The sequence below is a fragment of the Cervus canadensis genome, chromosome 31 (assembly GCF_019320065.1).
Source record: "Cervus canadensis isolate Bull #8, Minnesota chromosome 31, ASM1932006v1, whole genome shotgun sequence".
Classification (NCBI taxonomy): domain Eukaryota; kingdom Metazoa; phylum Chordata; class Mammalia; order Artiodactyla; family Cervidae; genus Cervus; species Cervus canadensis.
Window position 1 is genome coordinate 37,054,350 of NC_057416.1, and position 17,335 is coordinate 37,071,684.

General features: G+C 51.4%; 1 protein-coding gene across 6 annotated transcripts in view; it reads right to left on the reverse strand.

Annotated features, from left to right (window-relative positions):
• Nucleotides 1-15,292, reverse strand: part of LRRC3B (leucine rich repeat containing 3B) — a 96,723-nt gene extending 81,431 nt beyond the window's left edge. Inside the window, exon 1 of one of the 6 annotated variants that reach the window (XM_043454618.1) lies at nucleotides 15,277-15,292. The gene's annotated coding sequence lies outside the window, so the exon portion shown is untranslated. Of the gene's footprint in view, nucleotides 1-9,375; nucleotides 9,394-12,999; nucleotides 13,078-13,177; nucleotides 13,426-13,864; nucleotides 14,404-15,276 lie in introns of those variants that run through there. The other 5 variants (XM_043454611.1, XM_043454612.1, XM_043454614.1 and 2 more) reach the window with 5 other exon arrangements.
• Between the last annotated feature and the right edge of the window lie 2,043 nt (nucleotides 15,293-17,335).

A 17,335-nucleotide genomic window follows, 5' to 3' on the forward strand; every position in this document is an offset into this window, starting at 1 on the left:
AAAATTCTCCAAGCCAGGCTTCAGCAATACATGAACTGTGAACTTCCAGATATTCAAGCTGGTTTTAGAAAAGGCAGAGGAACCAGAGATCAAATTGCCAACATCCACTGGATCATCGAAAAAGCAAGAGAGTTCCAGAAAAACATCTATTTCTGCTTTATTGACTATGCCAAAGCCCTTGACTGTGTGGATCAAAATAAACTGTGGAAAATTCTGAAAGAGATGGGAATACCAAACCACCTGACCTGCCTCTTAAGAAACCTGTATGCAGGTCAGGAAGCAACAGTTAGAACTGGACATGGAACAACAGACTGGTTCCAAATAGGAAAAGGAGTACATCAAGGCTGTATACTGTCACCCTGCTTATTTAACTTATATGCAGAGTACATCATGAGAAATGCTGGGCTGAGAAGCACAAGCTGGAATTAAGATTGCCGGGAGAAATATCAATAACCTCAGATATGCAGATGACACCACCCTTATGGCAGAAAGTGAAGAGGAACTAAAAAGCCTCTTGATGAAAGTGAAAGAGGAGAGTGAAAAAGTTGGCTTAAAGCTCAACATTCAGAAAACTAAGATCATGGCATCTGGTCCCATCACCTCATGGGAAATAGATGGGGAAACAGCGGAAACAGTGTCAGACTTTATTTTTTTGGGCTCCAAAATCACTGCAGATGGTGACTGAAGCCATGAAATTAAAAGACACTTACTCCTTGGAAGGAAAGTTATAACCAACCTAGATAGCATATTAAAAAGCAGAGACATTACTTTGCCAACAATCTAGTCAAGGCTGTGGTTTTTCCAGTGGTCATGTATGGATGTGAGAGTTGGACTGTGAAGAAAGCTGAGCACCAAAAAATTGATGCTTTTGAACTGTGGTGTTGGAGAAGACTCTTGAGAGTCCCTTGGACTGCAAGGAGATCCAACCAGTCCATCCTAAAGGAGATCGGTCCTAGGTGTTCATTGGAAGGACTGATGCTGAAGCTGAAACTCCAATACTTTGGCCACCTCATGGGAAGAGCTGACTCATTGGAAAAGACCCTGATGCTGGGAGGGATTGGGGTCAGGAGGAGAAGGGGATGACAGAGGATGAGATGGCTGGATGGCATCACCAACTCGATGGACATGAGTTTGAGTAAACTCCGGGAGTTGGTGATGGACCGGGAGGCCTGGCGTGCTGGGATTCATGGGGTCGCAAAGAGTCGGACACTACTGAGCGACCAAACTGAACTGAAGTGTTTCATAGGGCTTCCCAGGTGGCGCTAGTGGTAAAGAACCTGCTTGCCCATGCAGGAGATGTAAGTGATGAGGGTTCGACCCCTGGGTGGGGAAGATCCCCTGGAGGAAGAAATGGCAACCCACTCCAATATTCCTGCCTGGAAAATCCCATGGACAGAGGAGCCTGGCAGGGCTACAGTCCATGGGGTCACAAAGAGTCAGACACACTGAAGCGACTTAGCATGCAAGTGTTTCACATCCACCTCAGAAGAGTAAGCCCTTGGCTTCTCTGCAGTTTGGCTCCCGCAGAGGTTGGTGAGGAAACCTCTCACTGACGGGGGTGACAGCCACAGTAGCACCAGACACCTCAGCCCTGAGGGCCCAGGTGGCTTAGATCTTGGAGCAGACTGAGGCAGACCAAGGCTCAGGTCAGCTCCTGGAGCAGAGGTGGCAGTGTTCTGCAGTGGGGCCAGAATCTAGCTCTGATGCGATTTTCAAAGACAGCTGTTCTGACTTCAAGGCCCACCTGCAACTATGAAGTGTCTCCTGATCACGTTCAATTAGGAAATACCAAAAAATGAACACAGATAACACAAAATCAGAGTAACAACAGGATTCAAGGCATTATAATCAGCCTGAAAAGAAAGTGTTAGTCGCTCAGTCGTGTCCGACTCTTTGCAACCCCATGGACTGTAGCCCTCCAGGCTCCTCTGTCCATGGAATTCTCCAGGCAAGAATACTGGAGTGGGCTGCCATTCCCTTCTCCAGGGGATCTTCCTGACCCAGGGATCAAACCTGGGGCTTCTGCATTGCAGGCAGATTCTTTACCATCTGGGACCACCAGGGAAGCCAGTTGTCACAAAGCTGCAATGACAGAGAACGTTTCGCCAGGCGTGATGAAGTAGGCTGGGGGCCTGTCCACCTCTCTACTGTACTGAAGCCAGCATCCACCAAGCTCCCTCAGCTAGAAATAATTCTACTCTCCTCTTAAGGTATGATCATTTCCATAAAAGCCTATGTGATCAAAGCCAACCTGGAATGGAAAGGACTCGAAAGAGGGGAAACTGCACAAATCTAAGTGCAGATCCTGACATGACCCCAACTAACACCTCGCAGGGCTGACTGTACCTCTAAGGAACAGTCACCACACACGGCGTGGAGGCAGCTTGCCCCCTCTTCCCCACAATCTCGAATCCAAGCAAAAGCAATGAATAGCTCTCAGCTGGATCTGTGACATCCAGCCTTTCAAAATGGCATGTCAAGCTCCTTGCAATGTTTTTAACAGAATGAAGGAGAAAAAACACTCCTACATTTCTCTTCCCCCATCGATCGTTAAAATTAAAAAGGCAGGTGAGGATACCCAGGAAGCTCTGGATGAATGAGATGAGACCAGGCTTGGGCTGCTCTGAGCGCAGGGCTCTGCCCATAGCACACTGGGCCCTGGGCACAATTCTAACCCGTGTCTGGTACTTTGCAAGGGCTTTTATCTCCATAGTCCAAAAGGTTCCTCACTGCAAGGCCAGTAGGACAAGAAGCAGCAGAGCCACGTGGCAGAAAACTAAAGCTCCGAGACCTTGAGGGAATCTCACCTGTAGCCACACAGCGTGTTAGCCACTCAGTCGTGTCAGACTCCTTGCGACCCCATGGACTGTAGCCCTCCAGGGTCCTCTGTCCCTGGAACTTTCCAGACATGAAAACTGGAGTGAATCGCCATTCCCTTCTCCAGGGGATGTTCCCGACCCAAGGATCGAACCCGGGTCTCCTGCATTGATGGCAGTCTCTTTACCATCTGAGCCACCAGGGATGAGAGTGTCAGAACCACATTCAAAACTGGGTCCAGTGTTCAACTGCAACCTTATGGGGACACAGTTTGGGGGTCTGGAGTCCCCGTCTCTTACAGGAGATTGGATACAACCTCTGGATATGCTTTGCTTTGTTTATTTTGCTTATTTTTTAAATTGAATTAGTTCTACCATTAAACATCAGGAGCTTTTACATGTGAATCCAGATGTCTATTTTTTTTTTTTTTGAAAATCCAAAGCTTAGACCTGTGCTGCTGCGGGCAACAGGAAGGCAGGGTGAAGAGGAGACCGCGGGGCCCTTCGCCCATAACCCAGATGTGATCAAAGCCCCACTCCCTCCACCGGCTCACACTCAGCCGCACAAAGCCTTCACACTCCGTGCTCTTCTTCTCTTCAATGCCTCTGGTCATGGGACCCTCCTTCTCCTGAGAGGCTGCCACCTGTCTTGCCAGTTACACGGGCTTTTATCACCAGTCTTTTTTGGATTCGCTTCAAATGCCCCTGGCTCCATAAAGTCCATTCTGACATGCCTGGAAGAGCTAACCAGGCTTTGTTTAAGTCTCTTCGACATTCTCTTGTGCTTGCTTTATTGGACCATACATGTGCTATTCAGTCCTGGGTACAGAGTAAGCAATCCCCAATGTGGTGCTCAATCCTAAAATCAAAGACTTACCATGCATCAGAGACTATTCAAAGTGCTTTATGCATACTAACTCACGTCAGCCTCACAACGACCGGTTATCATACCCATTTGATGTAGAGAAAATTGAGGCGTGTTAAATGTTAAAAGCTAAGACAGCCTCCCAGATTCCCTGATCCAACCATTAAGTGGCAGAAGAGGCATGGGAATGGGGTCTGGCGACCTCTGGATGAGAAGGTGGATTGGATGGACACTTAGACAGAAGAAAGGGAGGGAGAGAAGAAGGGAAAGCAAGTGAGACGGAAAGAGAGACAGATGAGCTGTCGGGAGCTGGTAACAGCAGATGGAGGCGGTTTTGTGGCAGGAACTGCAATCTTGGGTGGGGGGCGGGCAGGGGCTCTGGTGTGGACTAGTCATTTTTAATAGCAGACTCTCCGGGAAGACTGCTCTGCTTTAGAACGTCAGTCAGTTTCTGGGGTGTAGATGGCCCACCACAGCTGATGTCAAGCTACCGTATGACCCCACCCAGTGCAGAGTTTGAGAGGTGTGAAGACTTGTCCATACTAACTAGTACGAGCACGCCAGCTTGAATGCCTCGGGACGCAGATGCACCAAGGAAAATGCCAGCTGAAGACACAGGCAGGTGAGGAAAGACCTACTGAAGCATCATAAAGATCTACTTCCAGAGGTGACCAGGAGTACCTGAGCCGTTTTCAGCAGGGAGGGACACGACTCCATGGTTATAAAGGGTTAGACACAGATGCGCACTCAGTCCACACTTCAGGAGCTCCTCCTCTGTCTCTCCTGAGCGATGACTCTTGTTTCGGGGAAGGTTATCAACCGTCCCACTCCTTCCCGACTCCATCTCTGTGCCTGCCGGCATCCTCTCCTCCATCCCCTCACTCGAGTCGCAGCCCCTCGGGGTGGTGGGGGGTCTCCACCTGTCGACGTTGGATCTGTGCTGCCTAAGGAAGGCGGTGCAAAGCAGTGAGCCGGAACCATCTTACAGAGGAAGCCCCGTCTCAGGAGTATAAACGAAACAACGCCGCCGCAGACCACAGCGCTGGAAGGGGCTTTGGAAACCAGCTGGCTTCCAAATACCCTCTCACCGAGGAAGGAGAGCAGAAGGCAATCGTCTTAGCCAGCCCAAAGACCCCGAGCTGGTAAGGTCCAAAGCTGGACTGAGAACCAGGCTGCCCGGCTCCCGGTCAAATACTCTACATGCACATAAAGACTATATTTCTGAGATGCTGTGTACCCCCTGCAGAGCCAAAGGCTTTCTTAGAAGAGTCTTTATTTTTTCTACCAAGCTGGTTCCACTTCACCAGCTGGAACAGACAGACACAAGGCAATCTCCAGAAGCAGGATCCTGCTGTCATTTCCCCCAGCACAGGACAACACGAGCCATCTGCTCAGGGAACACGCTGTGACCTCGGTCCACCTCCCTCACTCGAGGTCTTATGATCCAGTCTAAGAACTCTCCAGGTCCTGGCCTCTTCCCATGGGGCCTCCCTCCATCTGCCTGCACTGAGGCCATTTCCTGGTAAGTAGGATGGGCAGGGACAGGAAGTGAAACTTGCAAAGCCATTGTGGCAGCTCTGCTTTGGGAAAAAAAAAAAAAAAGATTGCTGCAGAAGGTGAAACTTCCAGCTGAAATGCACCGTAGTCTAATAATTCAGCCTCGCTTCAGGTGAAATTGGCCGAGGCGTCAGGACATCTGGCCAAGGCAGCAATCAGGAACTGGAATGCGGGCCAGCGTCCACCCAGCCAGGACCCAGAGGCTGCAGCTATTCCAAGGAAGCCCATTGTCCAGTCCTTACAGAGGCTTCCTCCAGCGTGGCTGTGACCTGCCATGTGGCTTCTTTCAGCTAGACTCGTTCTCCACTTCCCAACGCCCTTCAGTGGCCACCACCATGACCCCTGGGAACAGGGCAGATAATGACAATCCCTTGGGCCAGAGAAGTGAAAACTGATCTGGGGAGAGAGACCCCTGGGGAGGTGATAGCAGCTGAAAGAGAAAAGAAAGAAAGTGAAGTCGCTCAGCCGTGTCTGGTTCTTTGTGACCCCATGGACTGTAGTCCTCCAGGCTCCTCCGTTCATGTGATTTTCCAGGCAAGAACACTGGAGTGGGTTACCATTTCCTTCTCCAGGGGATCTTCCCGACCCAGGGATTGAACCCGGGTCTCCCACATTGCAGGCACGCGCTTTACCATCTGAGCCACCAGGGTGGATCGCAGAGGAGGGACCTTATGTTACCATTTGTCCAGGCCCATCCCAATTCACACCCACTTTGTACAGCAACAACTAGGCCCCCTTTCCTTCTCAAAAGTACCCCGATCATCTGTGGTCACCCTAGCCACAGTCCTCTCCAAGGCGTCTATCAACAGAATTCCAGGAATCCATGAACTTGAATGTGACAATAGTCACGGATGTGCTTCCCGACAATGAGCTACAATTTAGCGTCTCATTCTATTATAAACACAGGCCACGAACTTCAGACGGAGTACGCGTACCAGTGACGCTGTCACCCAAACACACAAATGGGATGCTTTCCTTTCGTGGTTCAGGCCTGCAGTTACCCAAGGCGGCATCACACTCATCCAATTATTGGTCTACATCCGATCTTGTTACACTGACGCTAGTAGGTCACAGTGGTTTATGTAGCATGTGAAATGGTCTCAATAAGATTTGTGTTATAATCTTACGTGCTGCAAGGAGTACATTGAAACACATCGTTCTAGGGTCCCTAAACTTGTCAGACCACCAAAAGGTACCATGGCATAAATAAGATTAAGAGGCTTTGGCCTGGTGTTGCAGAAACCACCTTCGCCAAGGACAGAGGACGTGGGAAAGAAATCCTGCCCTCTGGGTGAGGTCTCAGCCTGCCCCTGAGTTGATCCCGACCTTGAGGAATTATGCAGGGGCACTGACAGTGCGTGCACCTCTTCTCCAGGCCTCTATCATTCCCATTAGCTTTCTTCATCTTATTTTTATGCCTTTCTTTATCCTTCGGGTTTGGCTTAAACCAAGTGTCTGTTCGTCTTCCTCTGCTGATCGCTGGGCCCTCTTCCTTTGGGTGGTCCATTTCCCCTGATGCTTGCCTCCTCCCACCCCCTTTTTCTCCTACTCCTGCCTCCACTGCTTCTCCGGGACCTCTCTCCTGGGCCTCCTGACCCGGCGGGCTCTCATCCATCCTTTTTTCATAGGTTTTGTAGCAAGGGCTTCGCGCACCAAGGGTCTGCATACTATCTTTCATTGGAGCAGGATATTCACTATGTTGATAGGAAGTGTTTTTGAGAAGCAACTAAAAAACAGACTGCCCACCCAAATAAATGACTCCGAAACACTCCACGGCAGGAGATGCTATAATTCTGACAACCCAAGCTTAAATGTAATCTGTAGAAAGGATGGCAAGCATTCCTGCTTGATAATCCCTCATGACCAGATGTCTAGGGAAGGTCAGCTAGCTGGGGCCAGGATTCCTCGCCGAGCATCACTTCCCAGTAGCCAAGGAAAGGATCCTGCTTAGTCACTGCTGCCAGGTGAGCCCTCTGTATGCAGGCCTCCACAAGCACTGCTTGTCTAGATCAGAATCGAGGGCAGCCTCGAGGAGAAGTCAGTGGGACTTAAGGACCTCTGTGCTTTAGCTGTGGACAAAGCAGCCTGTGCCTTCTCCCTCCTCCCACCAGGGGAAAATTTGTGTCCTGAAACAGCCATCTCCCCCAGCAAGGGACTGATTACTTATATGCAGACTGAAAAGTCTATCAATGGTCTAAAGAAAAGAAGAAGAGGGAAAGAAGCAGGAAAAAAGAAAGAAAGAAAGAAGGAACCAATCTAAATTTGTGTTACTCCATGCTTAAGAGTGACTCACAATATTATATTTTTTTATTTTTTATATTTGTTCCCATTTTACTTCCACTAAAAGGCACAAATCCTTTTTCAAACACTGTCTCAAATCCTTTTTTCAAAACCTGTCCCTGGACAAGTATTAACATAAAAAGCAGCTCAGAGAGTGTAGGAGAAATTGAAACCATAAATTTTATAATATCTGTTAATTTATCCTCCAAAAGAAAAAAGTCTTTATCTGAGTGGTTCTTTTTCAGTACATGCGTGCATGCATGCTAAGTCACTTCAGTTGTGTCCAAGTCTGTGCGACCCCATGGACTGTAGCCCACCAGGCTCTTCTGTCCATGGGATTCTCCAGGCAAGAATACTGGAGTGGGCTGCCATGCCCTCCTCCAGGGGATCTTCCCAACCCAGGGATTGAACCTGCATCTCTTAAGTCTCCTGCATTGGCAGGCGGGTTCTTTAACACTGGCACCACCTGGGAAGCCCTTTTCAATACTTAATTCAGATTTTTAAAAAAAATTTTAAATATTATACAGTCCTTACTCTTAACTTACTCACTTTGGGAAAATATGGTCCAAACTTGTCAGGTCTTGAGAAGGTTGCAGACTTCATTCTTGCCTCAAATGGCTATTTCATACGTCATGTTGTGATGTATTAATTCACCAAGTTTTTACAAAGCACAGATAGGTATATACCAGTATGTCAGATCTAAGAGCTGCCATTATGGTTCCCAACCACTTGTAGAATAAAGCTCATTATACCCACAATCTGAAGACAAATCCTGTGGATTATTCAAATCTAGATTAAGGTATTATGTTTTTATTTAAAATAAAGCCAATGAAGAAATAGCTTCTCAGGTTCTACCTGGCTATATTTTCTTTTCCTTATCTTCCCCCTGTCATCACCTTCAAATCCCACATATCCTTATTATTCGGATTCTCTTGTTAATAAAAACAGGTCAAATTCAGATGCTCTGGTTCTTGATTCTCTTATTTTTAGCTATCTCACCAAAACTGAGAATTTTAATTCTTACTATGTATTGTATAAAACTAGTTATTCACTGTGTTCTGAATAAAAAGGTTTTATGTGTTTCATAACCTTTTCCCAGCACATGTTGCTCGATAATAATTGTTATTCTGTCAACAAATTTGTGCTTATATGGTTTAAGATAAATATACCCCCAAAGAATTGTCCCCGTAGGAGCGCTGTGTGGGCCGCAGGCAGTGAGTGCGCGAGTTGGCACAAGGGATGTGGGCCACACTCACGGGACACGGAGACAAGGAACGCCCCTGGCACCTCTGATAAAGCTCGGAACTGGAAACCAGGATGTCGGCCCAGGGGCGAACAGAGTCTTCCTCCTGTGGTTCCTAAGAGAGGGACCCCTTCTCTGAGAGACTGTCATGCCTGATTTCAATGCCACGTGGTTTCTGCTCCAACACTGTGGGAATCCAGCTAAAGCAGCAAGCCCTCCTTCAGACGATCACCCTTCTAGGATGATTTGAGGTTCAGGGCTCTCCCTGCGGACTGGGGCATCGGTACATACTTTTCCCTCCTTATAGTAAAAACAACATGCGTTTCTAATGAACTCTCTAGAAAGCGAATGCTTCCCTTGAGATAACCAAGATCAGTCAGCCCTGAGGAGGTGGGCAGGAGGGGAGGCGGGAAGGCCAGCATCCCGCAGGGCACACCAAAGCCCTCTGTCACCCAAGCCTCCTTCCATCTCCCCCCACCGCTGCCTCACCCCCACACAGGTGTCCTTGCTGCCTAAAGGCCTCCATCCTGGCTTGTCACAGCAACAGGGGTGAAAAGCTTGTTCCTGGGGACATAAAAGGCACCAAATCTCCACCATCTGCCTGCAACTCTTACCTCCCCCGCCTCAGTGTGACTGAGAAACAGGCTTTCCCAATTTCCTCTCTGTTTACTTTTTGTTGATTCAGCTCCAGGGGAAGAGCATCTTGATACTGTAGCTGCAGGGGAGAAGACAGGGGATGTTCTTAGGAATAGGAATTCTGTCCTACAGGAACGCCCAGGGGCATACGGAATGCCCAAACTACTAGGGAAAGTCCCCTTTGTTAAAGGGGCTCAGTGAGTGAGACGCGGCAAAGAATAATTTCCCCGTTTCTGAGCCTCAAGTATGTCTGTTTCTGAGTCCCAAGTATGTCCAGCAGAAAGATGTGGTTTTGCCTCAAGTTGACAGCAGCCTAAAGTTTAGGATCAGAAATCAGAAACCAATGGTCAGAAATCCAGGAGAAATAACACCAAATCACTTCATTGGACACAAAAGGATTTTTCCCTCTGAGGTCCCACATTTTCTCTTATTTTCACAAACACCTGCAGGTGGGGGAAGACAGAGCCATTCCACTGGACAGAAGGATGAGGCTAAAATGGCTGAGCATGCCTTTAATTTTCTTTAGAATTATGGAAAAGGCTGCACAGTTAGTCTTTTATCAGAAGACTTACAAATGGTCTACTGCAGTTTTTGGCAAAACACATATATTTGTGGTGGTTTAACCATTCTACGATTGTGGCTTTTTTCTGGTTATGCAGATGGAGGCATTTATGCCAAATTAGCAAAGAGCTCTCCTTTTTTAATAAAGTTTTTCCCTAATCCATTTTTCACAGATTAATATTAAGAAGCTGAAAAACCACTGCAGTGAACGCAATGCCTGTGTGCATCAACATGGGCTACTTCAACCAAGGGTCAGAAGACAGTGGTTCTAGTACTAGTGGTGCTAGGAACACACAAAAATGACCTTCATCAGGGAATCTCCTTCCCGCCTCTGGGCTGGGAGGGACAGATCTGAGAAGTCCCTCGCTCTGATATTCTGGGATTCAGTCACGATAAATAGACTCTTGCAGAATCCAGTGTCTATAATTTGTATCTCTGGAGCGGACCCTGATCACACTCATATCCTCCTTACATATCTCATCACTTTTACAAAGGGGCATCCCAGGTGGCGCTAGTGGTAAAGACCCTAAGAGACACGGGTTCGATTCCTGGGTCTAGAAGATCCCTGGAGGAGGGCATGGCCACCCACTCCAGTATGCTTGCCTGGAGAACCCCATGGGCAGAGGAGCCTGACGGGCTATAACAGTCCATGGGGTCGCACAGAGTCACACATGACTGAAATGACTTACCATGCACACTCTCCAAAAGAATCAGAAAAGAAGTCCAGTGCCGGCAGCCAATTGCCTAAATCTGCTTCCAGAGCCAGGATCCCACCCTCCCGAGGTGCGCCCCAAGGGACCGATCAGTGTCACAGCCCCAGAAGCCTCACAGGCCAGCATGGCGCTGCCAACACGGCCCCGGGTTGGAGCAGAAGACTAGGGCCTCCCCCACCTCCTGTGGTCAGAGGGTCTGTGGGAGCAAGTGGGCTTCAAAGCAGGGACAGACGAGCTGTCCTCCACCCAAGACTAACCCGCCCCGCCACTTACAGGCTGGGCAACAACAAGCAAACTGATTACTTCCTCCACGGCTTAGTTTTCAGAATAACTCTCCTCCTGGGTTGTGAGGAGGGTTGTGCCCAGGAAACCATCAGAGACTGGCACAGGGTAAAGGCCAGTGGGGACGATCGTCCCTGCTACCTGGCCCCTCAGAAGATCTCCCCAGCAACCTGCACAAGCACCTTGGTGCGGATGTTAAGTCCTCCTTCAGCAGCTGCCAAGGGGACTTTCTTGGTGGTCCAGGGGTTGACAATCTGGCTGCCAACGTAGGGGACACCGGTTCTCTCCCTGGTCCGGGAGGATTCCACATGCCAGGGAACAACTGAGCCCGATGTCACAGCTACTGAAGCCTGAGGGCTCTAGAGCCCGGGCACCTAGGGAGGGTAGCCCCACTCTCCTAGGGAGGGTAGCCCCACTCTCCCGCAACTAGAAAAAGCCTGCCCGCGGCAAGACCAGCGGAACCAAACAAATGATTTTCAAAGAGTTGCCAAAGGACACGTTCCGTCTCTTTCTGCAAGCAAAGCAAGTGAGCAGAACACAAGCAGGCCATAAGAGAGAAGCAGGTCCTGGGCGTCAAAATCTCAATGGTGAGCTTGAGCGAGGGACTTAATTCGAGGATCCTACCTCAAGAGCCAGGGAATTCGGAATAGACCAAAGCTGGCCTGTGGGGTGTGGCCTTGGCGCTCAGAAGCTGCACCCCAGCCTCGTCCCAGGGCACCCCCGACAGCCGCTTGGGGCTCTGGAGCTTGCCTTCGGGAGGCAGGGCGCGCGCGGCCGCAGGGGGACCCTGGATGGAGGTGAATGACCCAACTCAGGACCCCTCCCTGAGTCCGGACCAGTCGAAGTCTCTTCCAGAAGGGTCTGGCCCAAGCCTGGGGTCCAACAGAGGGGTCTACGCGGAGTTCTGCTTTCTCCCAGCTCGGATCCGGAGATGTCTGCCGGGGAACCGCAGGGACGAAACGGGGGGGTCCCCCTCCGCGCCTGCACGTGGAAGAGTTGTGCAGGGACCACCCGAGGGTTTAGGGCGCTCCAGACCCAGGCAACGTTCAAACCCCTCTTCTCTGAAGCCGGGAGGAAGCGACCCGGGAACGGAGTCTCAGCCGAAGGCGCCACTTTGAGAGGGGCGTGCACCTCCTCAGAGAGAGGAAGGGTTAAACCCGGAGCTGCCAGGCCTTTGAGAGCCTAGCGAGTTCCCCGCCGGCCTCCGCGGGGCAAGGGGGGCTCCCTTTTCTTCTCCACAGCACTCTAGGGACCCCCCCTCCCAATGGCCTTCCCCACCAGACTGCTGGGGTGCCAAGGAGGAAAGGGGCTGGCCTTCCTGCATCCGCCAAGACGCCTGGAACAGCCCAGAGGGTCTACCTGGGGGCTGAGAGGTGGACCGAGTCCCCTCTGCCCGGGGCCCCGGATCTGGGAGCCAGGCCTCCCCTCCCCCGAGGCCCGCACCCCCGCGCCCCGCGCCCCGCCTTTCGCCGCATCCCCTCCCGGATCAGCGCTCCGGAGCCGCCGGGGGGCTCGGGGCTCCCCGGGTCGCTCGCTCCGCCCAGGGCGGGAGGCGCGGGAGGCGGGGGAGGGGGCTGGCGCTGCAGCCGCGGCCCCTGCGCCGTCCTCCCACCGCCTGGGACCCGGGTCTCCACGCCCAGGCGCCGGGGACACTCCCCAAGCAGCACACAGCCTCCCCCCGAATCCCGGAATCCCCTTCCCACCCCGCGGCTGCGGAAACACCCCGAACTCCTAGGCGCCGGGCTGGGAGGGTGGGCGTGGGCCGGCCGGCCGGGCTGCGGAAGGGGAAAGGTACAGCCGCGGGCGCAGGGGAAGGGGACGCGGGGTCCTCCTGGAGCTGGGAAAGCGCCCCCAGACCACTCAGCCACCGCCCAAGACGCCAACGGACACGGTCTGTTCCATCCGGAGACGGAGATAGCCCCAGTCCAGGCATCAGAAGCCGGCCTTCCCACGCCCCCCACCCCCGGGCCCGGCATTCGGCTGCTGGGGTCGGTCCCACGGCGCTTCCCCGCGTACCCGCCTCCTCCCCCAGCCGTATTTACACACCCGGTCGGTGCCCTCCACACTCGGATTCCCAGAAGACGGCTTGGGGAGCCGGCCTCTCGTCCACTTGAACCGAGCTTTTGGGTCTCCCCTCAACCCTATCCGTCTCCACCTTCAGCTTCCTCCCACCCCCACCCCCCAACACCCCGCCGGCCACCTTTGCCCACCCCAAACCACTTACTTCACCCACCCGGATCTGCACTTGCCTTCCCACGGCGCACAGCCGCAAACCACTCCGAGGGTTTCATGACCGAGTTGGGGGTGGCACACGGGAGAACCGACCGACTCCCGCCGCGCCGGACGGAGCCCCGGGGCGGGGGGGAGGGGGGCAGCCTCCCCCCCGCGTCCCACCAATTCTGTTTCACCCTCTTGGCTCCTACTCAACCCCTACAGGCAGGATGAGCACCGCTGGGTCCCAGACCCTCGCCCCTCCGCAGGGAGCGAAAAGTCGACTGGCAAGAACACAGAGAAATAGACAGATGCCTCCGGCGAGGCGGGGAGGGGGGCGGGGGGGGGAGGATGGGGGGAAGGGCGCAAGCGAGAACTAGACGTGCAACTTGCACGCACCGGCTGAGCGCCGCGCAGTGAGGGGGCACAAAAGTTTGCAGACTGTGGCGCTGCAGCCAGCGGCACGCGAGCAAAGAGGGTCGACAACCCCCTCCCCGCCCCCCACCCAGCACCACCTCTCCCGCCACTCGCCAGGAGGGGGTCCCTCCGAGGATCTGCGCCAGGGAGCCTGGGGGTTGGACAAGGCTCAGAAATGGGGTGATGGTTCTTCTCTACGGGTTCCGGGGAGGGACGGCCTAGGTACCCGGGCAGAGGGGCCGACGCGGCGCTGGGCGAAAAGCAACAGGCGGCTGCACCTTACCTTGCGCCAGTCCGCGGCCGGGGCGGCTGCTCCATCCTCCCAGCGCACGGAGGAGGCGTTGGGTGCGTCTGCGGGGCGGCGTGCGCGCTGCCAGACCCGCAGCAGCCGCCGTCCCCGCCCGACTGCCCGCCGGGCTGCCTGCCTCGGACCGGGCCGGCCGGGTGGGCCGGTTCTCCCGCGGTGGCGGCGGCGGCGGCGGCGTTGGTGCGCGGGACGCGGGCGGTGAGTGGCTGGGCCGCCGTCCCCAGGCGCCTCGGCGGGGAGAGGGCGCGGCCCCCGGGGGCGCGAGGAGGCGCCGCCGGGCTCCCGCTGCAGCGGCGGCCGCTGCAGACCCGGCGCCGGGCCCGGAGCCTCGCTGGAGGGAGCAGACAAAGCGCCGCCCGCCCAGAAGCGATCGGCTTGGTCGCTAGAGGAGAATCGCCTCCAAAGCCGGGCCGGGGAGGAGGGAGGAGGAGGAGGAGGCGGCGGCTGGGGACGGCAAGAGCGGCAGGGGACGAGCGCGACAGCCCGAGCCCAGCCTCGGCGGCGCGGGCGCTGCCCTCCCGCCTCCCGGGCGGGGGTCCGCGAGGGAGCGCGGGGGCGGGGGCTGAGCGATCGCCGCAGGAGCCGCGGAGCTGGGGCGCGAGCGCTCGCTCGGCGCGCCGCCCTCGCCCCCCTCGCTCACACCTCCTGGCATAGCTCCACTCGCAGCATGCTACGGCCCGACCCTTTCTCCTGTTTTTTCTAACTCTCGAGATCAGAACCGAATTTAGCTGGCCGGAGCAGCACAACGTGGGGATATGGGTGGATGAACCTCTAAATGTGAAGAAAGGAGGATGCTTGAAATCCTTTCGACAGACGATGGTCCACTGGGTGCCCAGTATCGCGCTCGGCTATTTTGCCCGAGGATGACTAAGTGGGATACCACCCTCGCCCCCGCCCCAAGACTCCAAGATCAGACCCTGGAAAAGCCCCCTGCAGCTCCTGAAGCCCAAAGTTTTGGGCTCAGAGCCCTCTTCCCCCCGCTCCCCCAGCCAGTCCAATCAGTTTCCCAAAGCAGAAGGTGTTAGAAAATTAATTTTTTCCGTCCTCTCCCGGGGAGGACTGTGCATGTATGTGCAGCCGAAATGGAGTCTTTAAGTCCGTTAAGAAAGTGTGTGTAAGATTAAAGCAAATTACTGGTTTTCATAATGGTATTGTTTCATGATGTAAATTTATCAGATCTATACCAAAAGGAAAAAATTAAAAATTGGGCCAGAGGACCTGGCCTCCCCAGGGTCTACAGATATCACCTTCTTTTATAGCCCATCCTCTCTCTCACCCCAGGCAGAATTAATCTTCCCTTCTCTTTGCTGTCACAGTTGTATTTGCCAGTCACTTGCAGGATTTACATATTTATAGATTTGTTTATAGATTTCTATTGCTTCACTCACCTGTGAGTATTGTTAATTTTTTTTCTCCACTGCAACATCCAGCAATGTGTTGTATCTAAGCGGTAGGGTTCTCAAGGAAAGCTTAACCAGTGGAAGGTCGATTTCTCCTTCAAGCAGCCAAATCCCAGTGTCTCTAGAATCACAAGGACTCAGTGAAGAAATCTGTAAGAGTTTGGGTGGAACAGAAGACACAGACAGTTACACTCACACCTCTGTGAGCTAGAAACATAAAACTGTGTACTTCATTCTTGTTTCTAAACAATCTCTCACTGACCACCCCACCTCTGTCTGCAGAATTCCCAAAGGCAAAGAAAACCAAACTGTTGCGCAACTGCGTAGGGTGAAAAGTACATAGCCATCGCTAACTCCTGAAGCAAACCCATTCCAGGTGAGAAGGACCAGACCATTTTTATCATTTCATGACCCGGGTCAGGTCTGTTGGAAGCCTGCCAAGATTCCCTCCTTTCCAGTGTGGCTGTCTTATTCTGGATGCATTTTCAAACTGTTTGAGCAGTATTTCATTGCCGACAGAGTTTGTGCCTTGTGGCTTAGGGATCTATTAAATAATCCTTTATCTTCTGTCCTCACTTTCTATCAACTATAGGACAGATACCCCAGATCAGGGCTGCACTATGAAAAGGGTCCATAAATGTGTAGGAGATTGGGGGGAAAAAAAATGACTCCTAAGATATTTTCTAAGATGATACTGTGATTGGAAAGTTGTAGTTTGAAGTTTTGTTTATTTATTTTGTTTTGTTGTTTAGATAAAGTCACAGGTAAATATGGATGGCAGGTGTGTAATTTGGTATAGTTTTTTTTTTTTTTTTCTGAAGGGAAATTTGGCATTACTATTGAAAACATAAAGTATTTGCATGTCATTGTCCTGATGACTCTATCTCTAGAAATTCATCCTCAGGAAATAATTGAGGATGTACAACAAGATTTATCTGCAAGGATGTTTATTGCTGTGATGCTTTTACTAGTAGAAAATCAAAACCAAACTCGTATCTCACAAGAAAGAAATGGTGAAGTAGTTTGAAAAACTATTTCAATTATCAGTCAGACATTAAACTGTTGTTGTAAGTGGATAGATGAATATGGTCAGGAATGATGGTTATAGTACCATTTTAGTTGAAAAAATCAGATGGCAGAAGATGAGAAAATAGTGAAAATTAAAATATGAAACAGACAGATCTCGGTTTGGAGTCAGACATTTTTACTTGCTAGCTGTGCTAATCCTCTCTAATACCTTGGTTGTATGATTGGATTGATGTTATTTACCTCATAGTGTGTTTGTGCTTTAAATTAAATAGTATTTATGAAAAACAGTGCAATGCCTAAGGCATAGTAAAATCTCAATATGTTTTCCTTTTGGCCATTATTAACTGTTAAAGATGAGTTTAATACATGTTTTGTTGCATATATATATGCATTTAGACTGGTGGTTAAACATGCAGTTTAAACAATACGCATTGTTTATCCCTCTTAATACTGGGATTATGGGTTTCTTTTTAAAAATTTATGTAGTAACCAAAAGCAGTGGAATTAGTTTCTCTTAATTAAAACAAACAATTTCTAACTGTCGATGCAGGAAATCTCTAGACTAGGATGCTTTCTGCTCTAGTCGATTCACATAATCAACAAGACTTGCCGACTGTTGGTGTCACCCAGGCTATAAAAAGGATGAATGACAGGGCATGGAGTTTGTCACCTTCCATATAAACTTGGATTTGTTTTGTAGCAACGAGGAGTCAAGTCCAGCTCAGCAAAATATGCTGCGTTTTTAATACGAAGAGCTGACTGGTTGCTGTTCCCGCCTTGTCTTAAGAGCCAACACAAAAAAGGAAGAGGAGAGAGAAGTTATATTTGTAACTTTTGATTAGTGAATTGGGGAAGAAAGCCTGACACTGAAGGGCCATGAGTGTCTGGGACCTTCACATGTACAGTGGTGGTCCCTATGGGTTGGAGGTAAAGCTTTTGTAAAACTTGTCTGAGTATATTACAAATGTTACAGAAATGTGAAGGCCAACAATATTTACTGGTGTTCTTCGTGCAACTT